Below are 13,412 nucleotides of genomic sequence, written 5' to 3'. Positions count from 1 at the left end.
TCTTTTTTAAGTATTGAGTTGTAAATGATGTGAATATGGTCTTATTTGTGAATGGTGACTTGAAATGTGGGTTTATGCTTGTGGTTGTAAAGGTTTGTTAAAGGTCTTAAAAGCATACATTCCTTGTAAATGTCCGTTGTGCATGTTTTCTTGCATGGTCGTCATACTTAGTACTTATTGTACTAATTCCATATTTCTCTATTGTTACAAGTGTAGGTGGTGGAAAGTGAAGAGATTTTTTGAGGAAGCTTGGGATATTGACTATTTCTCAAGAAGTTTGGTATGTCCTCATATATTCGAGGACATAGTTGAACCCTTTCTAGTATTTCCACTTAGAAATTGTATAAGACTTATATTTTGTTGTAAAGGGTCGTGCCCCTAAGATGTTCTATTCGTGTCTAAGATGGTACATGAGACTTAGAAATTCTACTTCGTTACATTTGAAAGATTTTATGAGTATTATGAATTTGTTTTAAAAAGTGTTTAAATTCCTTACGGTTTTTATCACCGAATGCGATGAATGAATATCCTCCGACCGACCACCCTCGGAATCCCTTGGTTTTGGCGCTCATGGGGAGGGACATAGCTAAAGAATCATAACCAACACCACTCCCCGGCAGCGGCGCCATTTTGATTGAATAACGTTATCAAAGACACTTAATCCAGTTCTAAGAGTCAACAATCGTTAGTCTGTATATAACCCAACTAAATGAGTTGGGGTCGAATCCCATATGGAGTGGTACATGTTTAAGATTCAATAGCAAAATACAAATATGTTCAAGTCAATCATAGGAGTAGACATTATCGAAGAAAAACATAATTCAAATTAAGGGGTGACACGAATGTCAAATAACATGGGGTTTTGGTTTCAGCTATCAGCTACAAAACAACAAATAACACGAAATAACAATAATAAGATGGGTTCTTGGGATGTGATTCAATTATAGGCTAATATGGACAAATAGGTAATTACAACTATTAATAAATAGCTGAAAATTAGTGAATAAGCTAGACATTAGTAGGGATAAACTTTCTCTCGAACAATTTACCCTAAATCAAGTTGGTTTCTCTCGAACACCAATAAGCAAGCAAATAAGAATAGCCTACATTTTAGTCCATTCGCTCTATCAAGCTTAATGTGTGGAAAATGGTTTTGGATCCACTCTCACGAGCTGAACCCATGACAACCCAATACCTACAAACCATCAATTCAATAATTGAGGTTTTAAAACCTCTCTCTCGAGCAGGCCAAAAATACGAAGGTAGAACTATATTTGCAACTACAATCCTTTAATTTTAACCACAATTACAGATTGAAATCACATCTAAATAACATTTAAACTAACAATTAGCAATAGCCACAAACTAATTCAGCCCATAATCACATAATCACACCCCAAAAATGAGGTTTTAGCTATACATCATAAAAAGATAAAAATCGTTACCAAATTATGTTTCCATTAACTGGGTAAGATTAATTTCGTCTTTACAGAGGTCCAAATTGAAGAATATCGAAGACCTACTTCTAATTTCTCAAAAATTGAAAACTTCAATTCTTCAAAGCTAAGGAAACTTAGTCTCAAACTCAAAAATTACTCTAAGTAATGTTCAGAATAAAATTTGATACTAAAATAATGTTTGAAATTGTATTTATAGTCGCCAAAAATATGCTGCGAAGGACCATTCGGCGTAGTAAGTCGGGATTGCCGATCAACTCGGTAATCCGCCCTTTAGTCAGTTCCATCGCCTTTTTCCTTTGGCCTTCAGCAACCTCAAGTTCTGTAACTTTGGGCGAACCAACACTGCATCGCGGAACCACTCGGCGACACGCCGACTCCTCCTTTTTATTGGCAAATTGATTTTCTCCTTTAGATCTTGGCACACTAGAACTTTAGGTGAGGTGATGGCCATTCGGCGACTCACCTAAGGGACTTGGCAATCACCAGACCTTCATTTCTTTGCTCTTTCAACTCGCTTTCTCCCTTTTTGCAAATTAGTGTCCATGCTTTGTTCCTCAGTCCAAATATCTCAAAATCAAGGGTTTTACATCAGTTATTGGCACAAAACAAGCATTTAACGACACAAAATCTATCCAAATAAAGCCGTAAATGAGTCCAAATCATGGACTCATCATCAAGCTTTCTTAAGGATCATGTGTACTCGCCTCCATGTCCATTCATCATAGTAAGAACGTGGGGACTCACCTCTTGTTCAATTCTAAGGAGTATGGGAAATCACCTCATATCCTTTCATATGGAGGTCATTGGTAGTTGCCTATAGCCTCATCAATTACATAGTCTTTAAGTCTAGATTCATTTTAGGTTAGAAATGCTTTCAACCTAGAATCAGTCATGTGAGAAAACCTTCAACATTCATATATTCATACTTAGTCAATTAATATGGGAAGTATCCCTTCCTCAACAATGACATTAATTACCAACAATTCCTATCATAGGCTTTACTTTCAAAGCCCTAGATTTCATGATCATCTAGGCTTTATTCTCAAGCTATTCTAATCATAGTTCATCAATCCTATAAGGATATACCTAAACCCACAAAGTTTTCATTCATGGCATCAACCCAACTATATCAATTATATTTAAGAATCATGGAATAGGCATAGTTACATGTAATTTAATCCTAAAAACATGTATTCCTATGAATTAAATCATAAACAACCATAATCCACTCAATTGGATCAACATTTATCATAACCCACAACATTGGAAGAAACCATAACTAGAATGGTGGATTTAGACTTCACAATTAGGCAATATAAAGAGACTCCATGGGAGGAAGGATCCCATGGATGAAAAACCATCATACCTTGATTACAAATCCCTCACAAGCTTGAATATTGGAGCCTTGAACTTGACCTTGCTTCATTTTCTTCCTTCTTCTTCCAACTTCTAGAGAGAGAATATTTGAGAGAAGTTTTGGGAATTCTTTTGGGATTTGAGAGAATTACATGAATGAGGAATTTTAGGAGTTAAAAATACTTATATAGATGTTCTATACTTGGGAAAAATGACACCACATTGATGTTATTAAATCGAAAAATACACAACTGCCCCTGAAAATAACTGCCTGCCCACGACTTACAGACCCTGACTGAATGGATCATGGATTGACCTATGGTCCGTCCAGGTCGGAAGTGGTTCTTCGTCAGAAACATAGGTTTTTGGGACCTCGTCCTATGAACCCTGGACCCCGGACCGTGGTCTCACCGACTGTCCATTGGTCAGGCCGTGGTATGGAGGTTGGAGTTTGGGCTGAGGGTGGCCAACCATAGACCCTCCCTACGGTCCATGGCTTAGTCCATGGGCCGTTGGTGGCCAGGCGTGGATGGCACCTATAATTTCCCAAGAGCTTCTATTTCTCCTTGTTTAGAATGCAGGGTGCTACATTATCTCCCACTTGGGATCATATGTCCTCAAATGCAATACAAAGCACACTTCTAGACAAAAGGACTTAAGACTAGCAGCCCATCATGCATGCAATTCATCTAAATGCACACAACTAAGGAGGAACTTCATCTTCAAGCTACACATGCTCAATGTATCAGAAGGGAGTATGAACTACATCTAACAACCCAATATGCATGAAATTTTCAGATTTCTTATATTCAAGGAGGAACTACCTTCTCCATCTCAAACCATGCTCAACACAGTCTCATGGATCTCATATGCAATTCAATCTCAAAAAGCATATCTAAAACATGTTCATCAACTCATCTCTGAAGTCAATAGGCAACTCATATTCAATGCAGTACAATATGAGGAAAATCAACCACATAAACTCATTTTATTTAAAAACACAAGTTTTCATGAACATGCATAACATACAGAAATCATGGGGACATCTAAAACACACATGACTTCAAATAGTAAAACAACCAAAGGGGAACCTTATTAATTCAAGCTACAGTAGAAGGTAAGAGATGAGGATATCGGGACTTCATATCAGTCTCGGCCTCCCATATAGCACCCTCAACTGAGTGGTTTCCCCACAATACCTTCACGTAAGCAACTTCCTTGTTTCCCAATCTCTTAACTTGCCTGTCTAGAATTTCCACCAGAACTTCTTCATAAGAGAGACTTTCATGAACCCCAAAGCCTTCTAGGGGAGCAATGCATGTCAGATCTCCAACACACTTTTTAAGCATAGAGACATAGAACACGACATGCGCCATTGCCAAATCATTTGGCAGATCAGGTTCATAAGCAACCTTACCGACATGTCTCAAGATTTGATATGTGCCTACGTATCGAGGACTAAGTTTCCCTTTCTTCCTAAATCTCATGACACCCTTCATGGGATAGATATTCATATATATCCAATCACTAACTTCAAACTCAAGGTCTCTCTTTCTAACATCGGCATAGGACTTTTGTCGGCCTTTGGTCGTACTCAATCTCTCTCTAATGAGACGGACCTTCTCTATAGCCTCATGAACTAATTTGGGTCAATCAAGGCAACCTCATCCACCTCAAACAACTCTATGGGCGATCTACACCTCCTACCATAATGAGCTTCAAAGGGGGTCGTATCAATACTAGAATGGTAGCTACTATTATATGCGAACTCTATCAATGGCAAGTGATCATCCCAACTCCCCTTAAAATCGATGACATGTGATCTCAACATATCATCTAAAGTTTGGATCGTTCTTTAGTGAACCATGACACCACCCTTGTCGGAGTGTACCAATTGAACACCCAATCGGGCCAATCTATGCACATCTCGTGCCAACTCTTTTCTTTCATCTTCCATATGAGCAACACTACCCATAGACAACCTACTCAGAGCATCCGCTACTACATTCGCCTTTCCCAGGTGATATAGAACACTCATGTCATAATCCTTCAATAACACAAGTCTTTTTCTTTAGTGAAGATTCAAATCTTTTTTATTAAACAAATATTGCAGGCTTTTGTGGTCGGTGAACACATCTACATGTAAACCATACAAATAATACCTCTATATCTTTAAGGAAAAAACCACTGCCGCTAATTCAAGATCATGGGTCGTATAATTCTTCTCATGAACCTTAAGTTGCCTTGAATCATAGGCAATAACCTTTCCATTTTGCATAAGCACAAATCCCAACCCAATTCTACAGGCATCACAATACACCACAAACCCATCTGTTCATTCCGATAAAGTCAAAACCGGTGCAGTGGTAAGTCTATATTTGAACTCTTGAAAACTCTTTTCACAGAATTCGAAACATACAAACTTAGCCTTCTTTTGAGTCAAAGCCGTCAATGCAGAGGAAATAGAAGAAAACGCCTCAACAAATCGTTGATAATAGCCGGCCAAACCCAAGAAACTTCTAATGTCTGAAGGTGATAGTGGTCTAGGATAGCTCTTGACCGAATTCGTCTTCTTAGGATCTACCTCGATACCTTTGCTTGAAATAATATGACAAAGGAAAGCTACATACCTTAGTCAAAACTCACACTTGCTAAACTTTGCAAAGAGTTGTTGTTCCTTAAGGATTTGCAAAACACTTCTCAAATGATCAATATGCTTACCCTCACTCTTTGAGTAGATAAATATATCATCGATGAACACAATCACAAACATATCAAGGTATTGTCTAAACACCATATTTCTCAAGTCTATAAACGTCATCGGAGCATTAGTCAACCCAAATGACATTACCAAAAACTCATAATTACCATATCGGGTTCTAAAAGCCATTTTACAGATATCCTCCTCCTTCACCCTCAATTGGTGATAACCCGATCAGAGATCAGTCTTAGAGAAATAACTTACCCCTTGAAGTGGTCAAACAAATCATCAATCCTACGGAGAGGATACTTCTTCTTAATAGTCTCTTTGTTCAAATGTCTATAGTTGATGCACATTCGGAGTGAACCATATTTTTTCTTAACAAACAACACCGGAGCACACCATGGTGAGATGCTTGGTCGGATGAAACCTTTGTCTAACAGATCATTCAACTTTTCCTTCAACTCCTTAATTTCCACCGGAGCCATTCTCTAAGGAGGAATAGAAATAGGTTTCGTATCTGGGAGAAGGTCAATACCGAAATCAATTTCCCTTTCGAAATGAACACCGGGTAGATCATCTAGGAACACTTCAGGAAACTCTTTTACAACTTGGACTGACTTAAGATAAGGCGTTTCATAATCTAAATCCCTCACCTTCATTAAATGGTACAAGAAATCATCTTTCTAGCTTTGAGACAAGAAATAACCCGACTCTTAGGCATATAATTTCACCCTTCCGCTCTAGGATAGGCTAATTTGGGAATTGAAATTTGACTATCGGAGTCCTGCAATCGATAGAAGCATAGAATGAATGAAACTAATCTATACCCAAGATGACATCAAAGTCTAACATATCAAGTTCTACCAAGTCAACAATAGTAATTCTAAGGGATAACGACACGAGACATCTCCTATATACCCTCTTAGCCAATAAAGAATCAACAATAGGGGTAGATACAGAAAATGGTTCTAGCAACACTTCACGAAGCACATAAAATCTCATAGCCACATAAGGAGTCACAAAGGACAAAGTAGAATTGGGATCAAGCAAATAATTCACATCAATTTGAAAAGCTTTTAACATATCGATAACTACATCAAGGGAAGTCTCGTGATGACCTCTAGTCTGGAGAGCATAGAATCGGGTTTTCTTAGGATCATTTGTACCTGAACAACTTGGACCGGATAAAGTGTAGGGTTAAGCCCTACGACGAGTATCTCCCTCATTCTTAGCAATGGAAGGATAATTCCTTATCTTGTGATTCGTTTTTCCACACCGAAATCAAGCATTAGAGCCCTCTAGACACTTACCCTCACGATTTCTTCCACATTTAACACAAGTTGATATCAAAGACCTGGTACTATCTCCTTGAGGTTTAGGGTTAGACACCCTTTCATTATTAGTGTTTGGAGGAGCATTAAAAGACCCTTGCCCAGAGAACTTTTGCTGATACCTTGAACAACCTCGTCCACCGGACCAAGAGTATGAAAATTTACCATCATCTGTTCTTGCCCTTTTTGCTTCCCTAGATCTTTCCTTGAGATTTTTATCTTCAATTTATTGGGAATTGTCACGACCCAAGGCTAGCCCCTAGATGCGACACCACGTACTCGACCCTAAAGGGGTCTAACACAAGCCTCATATCTCATTCATTGCAAAGATACTAGAAATAGTACGGAATTAAAATTTCTTTATAAATCCAACAATAAAAAATGCTCATTAAAATGCAAGCGGAATTCTATATTTCACATGGTCATCTTAGACCAAACTTTTGGATAATAGTATGGGACACGGCCCTTTACAGTAGAAATCTAAAATAGTCTAGTACATGAAAAAATGAAAGGACCTTCTAAACACTTGTCCTCGATCTATGAGGACATACCCAAAATGACTTGGAGAACTCTATCCAAGCTTCAATTAGAGAAATTCAAATCACTTGCCAGAACCTACACTTGTAGTAAAAATATGAATTAGAATGGGTTACCACAATTAAGTATTAAGTATGATAGCCATGCAAAAACATGCTTAAAAAGGACATTTTGTTTGAAAGTCATGCTTGTATGTCATTTGGTAAAACTTCATGAATATAGATAAAAGAGGCATAATATAAGTCACAACCAACATACAAGTCATATTTTCACATTAGAACAAAATCACATATAAACCTTTACCTTTACCTTAAGCCTTCACCTCAAGTAAACCTCAAGCCATACCTTGTGCAATGTATGGATAGCGTCCCATACCATCACCCACACTAAGGCACCACCTTAAGGTCACCATAAGTGAACTTACCATTCATCTTTTCCACATTTACACAATAATGCATATAAGAGACATAAATATTACATGAATCACATCATCACATTAAGACCAACATCTAAGAGAACTCTAAGTCATACTTGTGCAATGTACAAGTACCATCCCATACTACTACTCACATTAAGTACTCCTTTGAAGTCACCATAGACAAGGCACATTCATATACAATAAGTCATGACAATGAAGTAACTCATAATACAATACAAATATATCATGCATCTTTGCATTAAGCGTAAAAGCATTTAAGTCAACGTTCTTCATTAACTTCATTTAGGATACATTCATACATTAGCCATTAAAAGTTAGAGAACTCACTATGACCCTCTCAAAGACTACTCGTGCAATGCATGGATGGCATCCCATAATACCACCCACACTTCATAAAACTCCTCAAGAAACAATAATGCTCATCTCACATGATGGGAATAAGAGTTTAACCGACATAGACCACGTTAGTTAGACATGGAATCCGGTGTCATGAAATCCCACACCGTTAATAGGTGGTCTACTTACCTAAGGAAAACCGGTTCATTAGCTTAGGTGGATCCACTATCTAGACCTATGTGGGCATATCGTTAAGAGATAAGAAAGACGTTCATTGAAATCCGGTCTAACATCGGGAGAATCTCCATCTTAACATATACTTACCGTACTTAGCCCACATTCCCTATAGTAGTTTCATTTACATTACATTAGTGTACTTGAGAGGGCCACCAACATTAGGCCTACCGACCCGAAGTACTTTACCCAAGAAAGGGCCACCACTAATAGGCCTATCATTTGAAGGTACATTTAAGGATTGCTCATTGACTTTCATAGAGAGAGCTACCACCATTAGGTCTACCATCTCTAGATTCATTATTTCACATAAGAAGGAGGCAACCACCATTAGGTCTTCCGGTTCAAGGTTTAACATCACACACAAGGAAGGGCCACCACCATTAGGTCTACCGATCTAAGGTTTATCATTACATTTGTTCCTAGACTCCTCATGAAAGGCCACCAACATTACGTCTACCAATCCAAGGTTAAGCCTAGAATACTTCATTAGTCATTTATAGAAAGGCTACCAACATTAGGTCTACCAATTCTAGACATACATTCATTCATTTATGGAAAAGGCTACCAACATTAGGTCTACCAATTCAAGACATTAAGACTTTAAGTCAAGATACATTCATTATACAAGAAAAGGATGCATAAGCCTACCAATTCTAGATTCAACATTCACATTACTTTCATTTGTATACGAAAAGGATGTCTAAGCCTACCAATTGAAGATACAACAATACATTATAGAAACCCTTCACATTCTGTCATCATCATTCATTAGTGTCAATTGAGAATATACTATTAACAACAACACAATTACATTCTATACATTATCATCATTCTATCATTGAAATCGTATACCTACCCTTCACATCATAATCATACATGGTAGTTAAACACCTCCACCTTTCAAGTGGATCAACATCTCTAACTCAATTCTACTTCAATATGTAAATAGGTCATAAATTGCCCTTTCAAGATCATGATCACCAATGATCAATTCACCAATGATTCACCATAATTAAGGCTTAGATAATGATACAATTCAATAACTCAAAGCAATTCAAACGAATTCCATTCATAATCTCTAATAATTATCAAACCCACATGATAAAGGCACAATTTAGTAATTGAGAGAATTCATGGGTTCATAGAGTATTTTAATTATAAATCATCTATTAAACACAAATTCAATCATAATTTTTCATTAGAAACCATTTGAAAATGTTTGATGAAAGAACCCATGAGATTGAGTAAAACCCTAGATTTTCATTACTTGAAATCACTTTGGAATTAACTCCTTGAATAGAAAATTAGACAAGGATGAAGACGACCATACCTTGCTATTGATTCCCCAAAAAAATCCTTTGTAAACCTTGAAGATTTTGACCCTGGAAGCTTGAAGTCTTCACCTCCAATGGAGGTTTCTAGAGAGAGATTGTTTGGAGGGGAGGGGAGGTTTGATTTGAGTGATGAAATCTAAATGAGTGTTTTAATGTTTTAATACTCTTAAAATACCATAAAAAACATAAAATAACCGTCCCCCAACTTAACTCAACTTAAAAATAATTTACCAAAAGCCCCTTATCTTTGGCCGAATCAAACCAGTAACACAGGTGTGACTCACGCCCTAGACTCACAGACCGTGAGTCCACTAATGAATGATACTGTTGGTCCGTAGTCTGGGGCTGTAGCTTGGTTCATGGGGGTCTGACCCACGGTGGCCATCAACAGACAGTGGATGGACCTTCGGGGTGTGGTTCCTTCCGTGGTTCAATCCATTTTGGCCAACCTCAAGGTTCCTTGGGGTCTTGGGGGTTAGACTAAGGGTACTTATGAAGGACCCCTAAGGTGGTCCTTGGGGAGTCATACCTTGACATTTAACCCCTAAACCCATCAACTATAGATCGGGACAACATCAAACCGCCTCGAACCTTATGAGAAACTTAGACACTCACTAGTTAGGCTCTAGTTTTACTTATTCATTTTACGAGACGTTACATCGTCCCCCACTTAGGAACATTCATTCTCAAATGAAACTTTAAACACATTAAGGGGTTAACGACTCAAAACTAGCATTCCACAATTATGACACATCTATATAATGCATTAACCATAGGAGGACACATCAACTGCAACTCATACATATTCAATGTACATTCAAGAAAGTAGTAACTACATCTACGAACTCATTATGCATGAAAACTTTAACATTTCTCAATACATTGGAGGAACTACCTTCTCCAACTCAAATCATGTTAATCACAACATCATTAAGCACATTATGCAAAATACTCTCAAAAGCACAATTAGGCATGTTCAACATTTCACCTCATTAAGCATATAGACAACTCATACTAAATGCAAATCAACATGAGAAACATAAATCATGAAAAACATTTTCTCATATAAACAAGAATTCAACAAGAACATGCATAACATAAGGAGACAATGGAAACTCATAATCACACATGACACCAAAACATGAAACAAGCTACAAGGAACTCTTGGTCTCAAGCTTGAATATGAATAGAGGAAAGAGATAAGGATATCACAACTCTTAACAAGCTTACTATTCAACATACTATCCCCCACTTACGAGAAAACCCAACTAAGGCTATCATGAAAAATAACATAGGAACCTAAATACAACATTCCCACTATAAGGAACTATCACATACTGGTACCTTCATTTGGATTAGCCCTTTTGTCCTTCTTAGCTTGAAACACATAGAAATGGTTCTTCTTCGGAGCATTAGGATTTGGGCCATTAAGTGAAGCTTGATTGGCCTCCCTTCCTCTAGCCATAAGAGTAGGACAATCTTTCACTTGGTGATCAAGTTTTCCACATCCATAGCACCCACTAGTACCGTATAGACACTTCCCATGATGATTATTCCCACAATTGTGACAATTAAGTTTAGCAAATGGAGGTCCACTACCTCTCTTTTGGTTAACCTTTGAAGCACTTGAAGAATCTTGGTTAGGAGATATGTTCTTGAACCTAGGCTGACCTCTCTCATCGGATCTACCCCTTTTCAACTCCCTACTCTTCCTCTTAAGTTTGGACTTCTGAATAGATTGAGCTTACACCATAAGCCTAGAAATATTCATATCATCATGGAGCATCGCCGTATGGCACTCTTCCTTAACTAGGTCGGATAGACCCGTCACATACCTACTCATCTCATCCCTAGGGTTAGACACCAATGATGGAGCATACTTAGACAAGAGAGTAAATTTCAAGGGGTACTCTTCCACACTCATGCTACCTTGCTTAAGATTGATAAACTCCTCAACCTTACACTCCCTTTCTCACGGGGAAAGTACCTACCAAAGAATGCTCCCTTAAACTCGTCCCATTCTATAGGACCCGCTTATAAAGGCCTATTAGCCTTCCATTGAGTAAACCAAAATTGGGTAACATCTTTCAATCGGTAGGATGGAAGTTCCGCTTTTTCCCTAGAAGTCACCCCCATAGCATTGACTATCTTGTACACCTCATCTAAAAACTCTTGGAGATCCTCTTCCACCTTAGAACCTAGAAAAACTGCAGGGTTCATTATCACAAAGTCCCTCAACCTAGAAGCCATAGTACTCACATTAGCGTTCATATAAGCCTCAACACCTCTAGTATCTTGAGCCGTCATGCCTTGAGCCATCATCAAATGAGACGACCTAATTTCTTTATTGGTCATGGCTGGGGGATCCACCGGAACCTGATTTCCTTGATTGCCTAGAGGAACTTGGTCACCTTCAAGACCTTGGTCACCTTGAGGACCTTGGGGAGGAACTCCCTCATTCATAATCTCATATTCCACTCTCCTTGCGGTAGTCCTTCTCGTATTCATATCCTATAAACACAAGAGAAGGATTAGGAAAAGGACACTTATAGAGCTAAACTCTAAGCCACGACTTCAAGAATAATGAAAGAACTGTAACTTTCTAATGTTCTATAGCCTCTCGCTCATTGATGTGTCGCGACTCACACCGATTAACAAGACTCTACTAGACGTGGCTTGTGAGACATTAATCCTAAAAACCATTTCCAAAACCTTATGCTTTGATACCATGTTTTTCATGACCCAAGGCTAGCTCCTAGATGCGACACAACGTACTCAACCCCGAAGGGGTCTAATACAAGCCTCATAGCTCATTCATTGCATAGATACTAGAAATAGTACGAAATTATAACTTTCTTTATAAATCCAAAAATAAAAAATACCCATTAAAATGCAAGTGTAAGTCTATATCTCACATCGCCATCTTAGACAAAACTTTGGAAAAGAGTACGGACACGACCCTTTAAAATAGAAATCTAAAATAGTCTATTACATGAAAAATGAAAGGAACTTCTAAACACTTGTCCTTGACCAATGAGGACATACCCAAAATGACTTGGATAACTCTATCGAAGCTTCAACTAGAGCAATGCAAATCACTTGTCGGAACCTACACATGTAGTAAAAACATGAAGAAGAATGGTTAGCACAATTAAGTACTAAGTATGATAGCCATGCAGAAACATGTTTAAAAAGTACATTTTGTTCTAAAGTCATGCCTGTATGCCATTTGGTAAAACTTCATGAACATAGATAAAAGACGCATAATATAAGTCACAACCAACATACAAGTCATGTTTTCACATTAGAACAAAATAACATATAAACCTTTACCTTTACCTTTACCTTAAGCCTTCACCCCAAGTAACCCTCAAGCTATACCTTGGGCAATGTATGGATAGCATCCCATACCACCACCCACACTAACGTACCACCATAAGGTCTCCATAAGTAAACTTACCATTCATCCTTTCAACATTTACACAATAAAGCATATAAGAGACATAAACATTACATGAGTCACATCATCACATTAAGACCAACATCTAAGACAACTCTAAGTCATACTTGTGCAATGTGCAAGTAGCATCCCATACTACTACTCACACTAAGTACTCCTTTGAAGTCACCATAGACAAGGCACATTCATAGACAGTAAGTCATGACAAGGAAGTAACT

Source organism: Solanum tuberosum, unplaced genomic scaffold, assembly GCF_000226075.1.
Source record: "Solanum tuberosum cultivar DM 1-3 516 R44 unplaced genomic scaffold, SolTub_3.0 scf00023, whole genome shotgun sequence".
NCBI lineage: Eukaryota > Viridiplantae > Streptophyta > Magnoliopsida > Solanales > Solanaceae > Solanum > Solanum tuberosum.
This window is presented reverse-complemented; position numbering follows the sequence as displayed.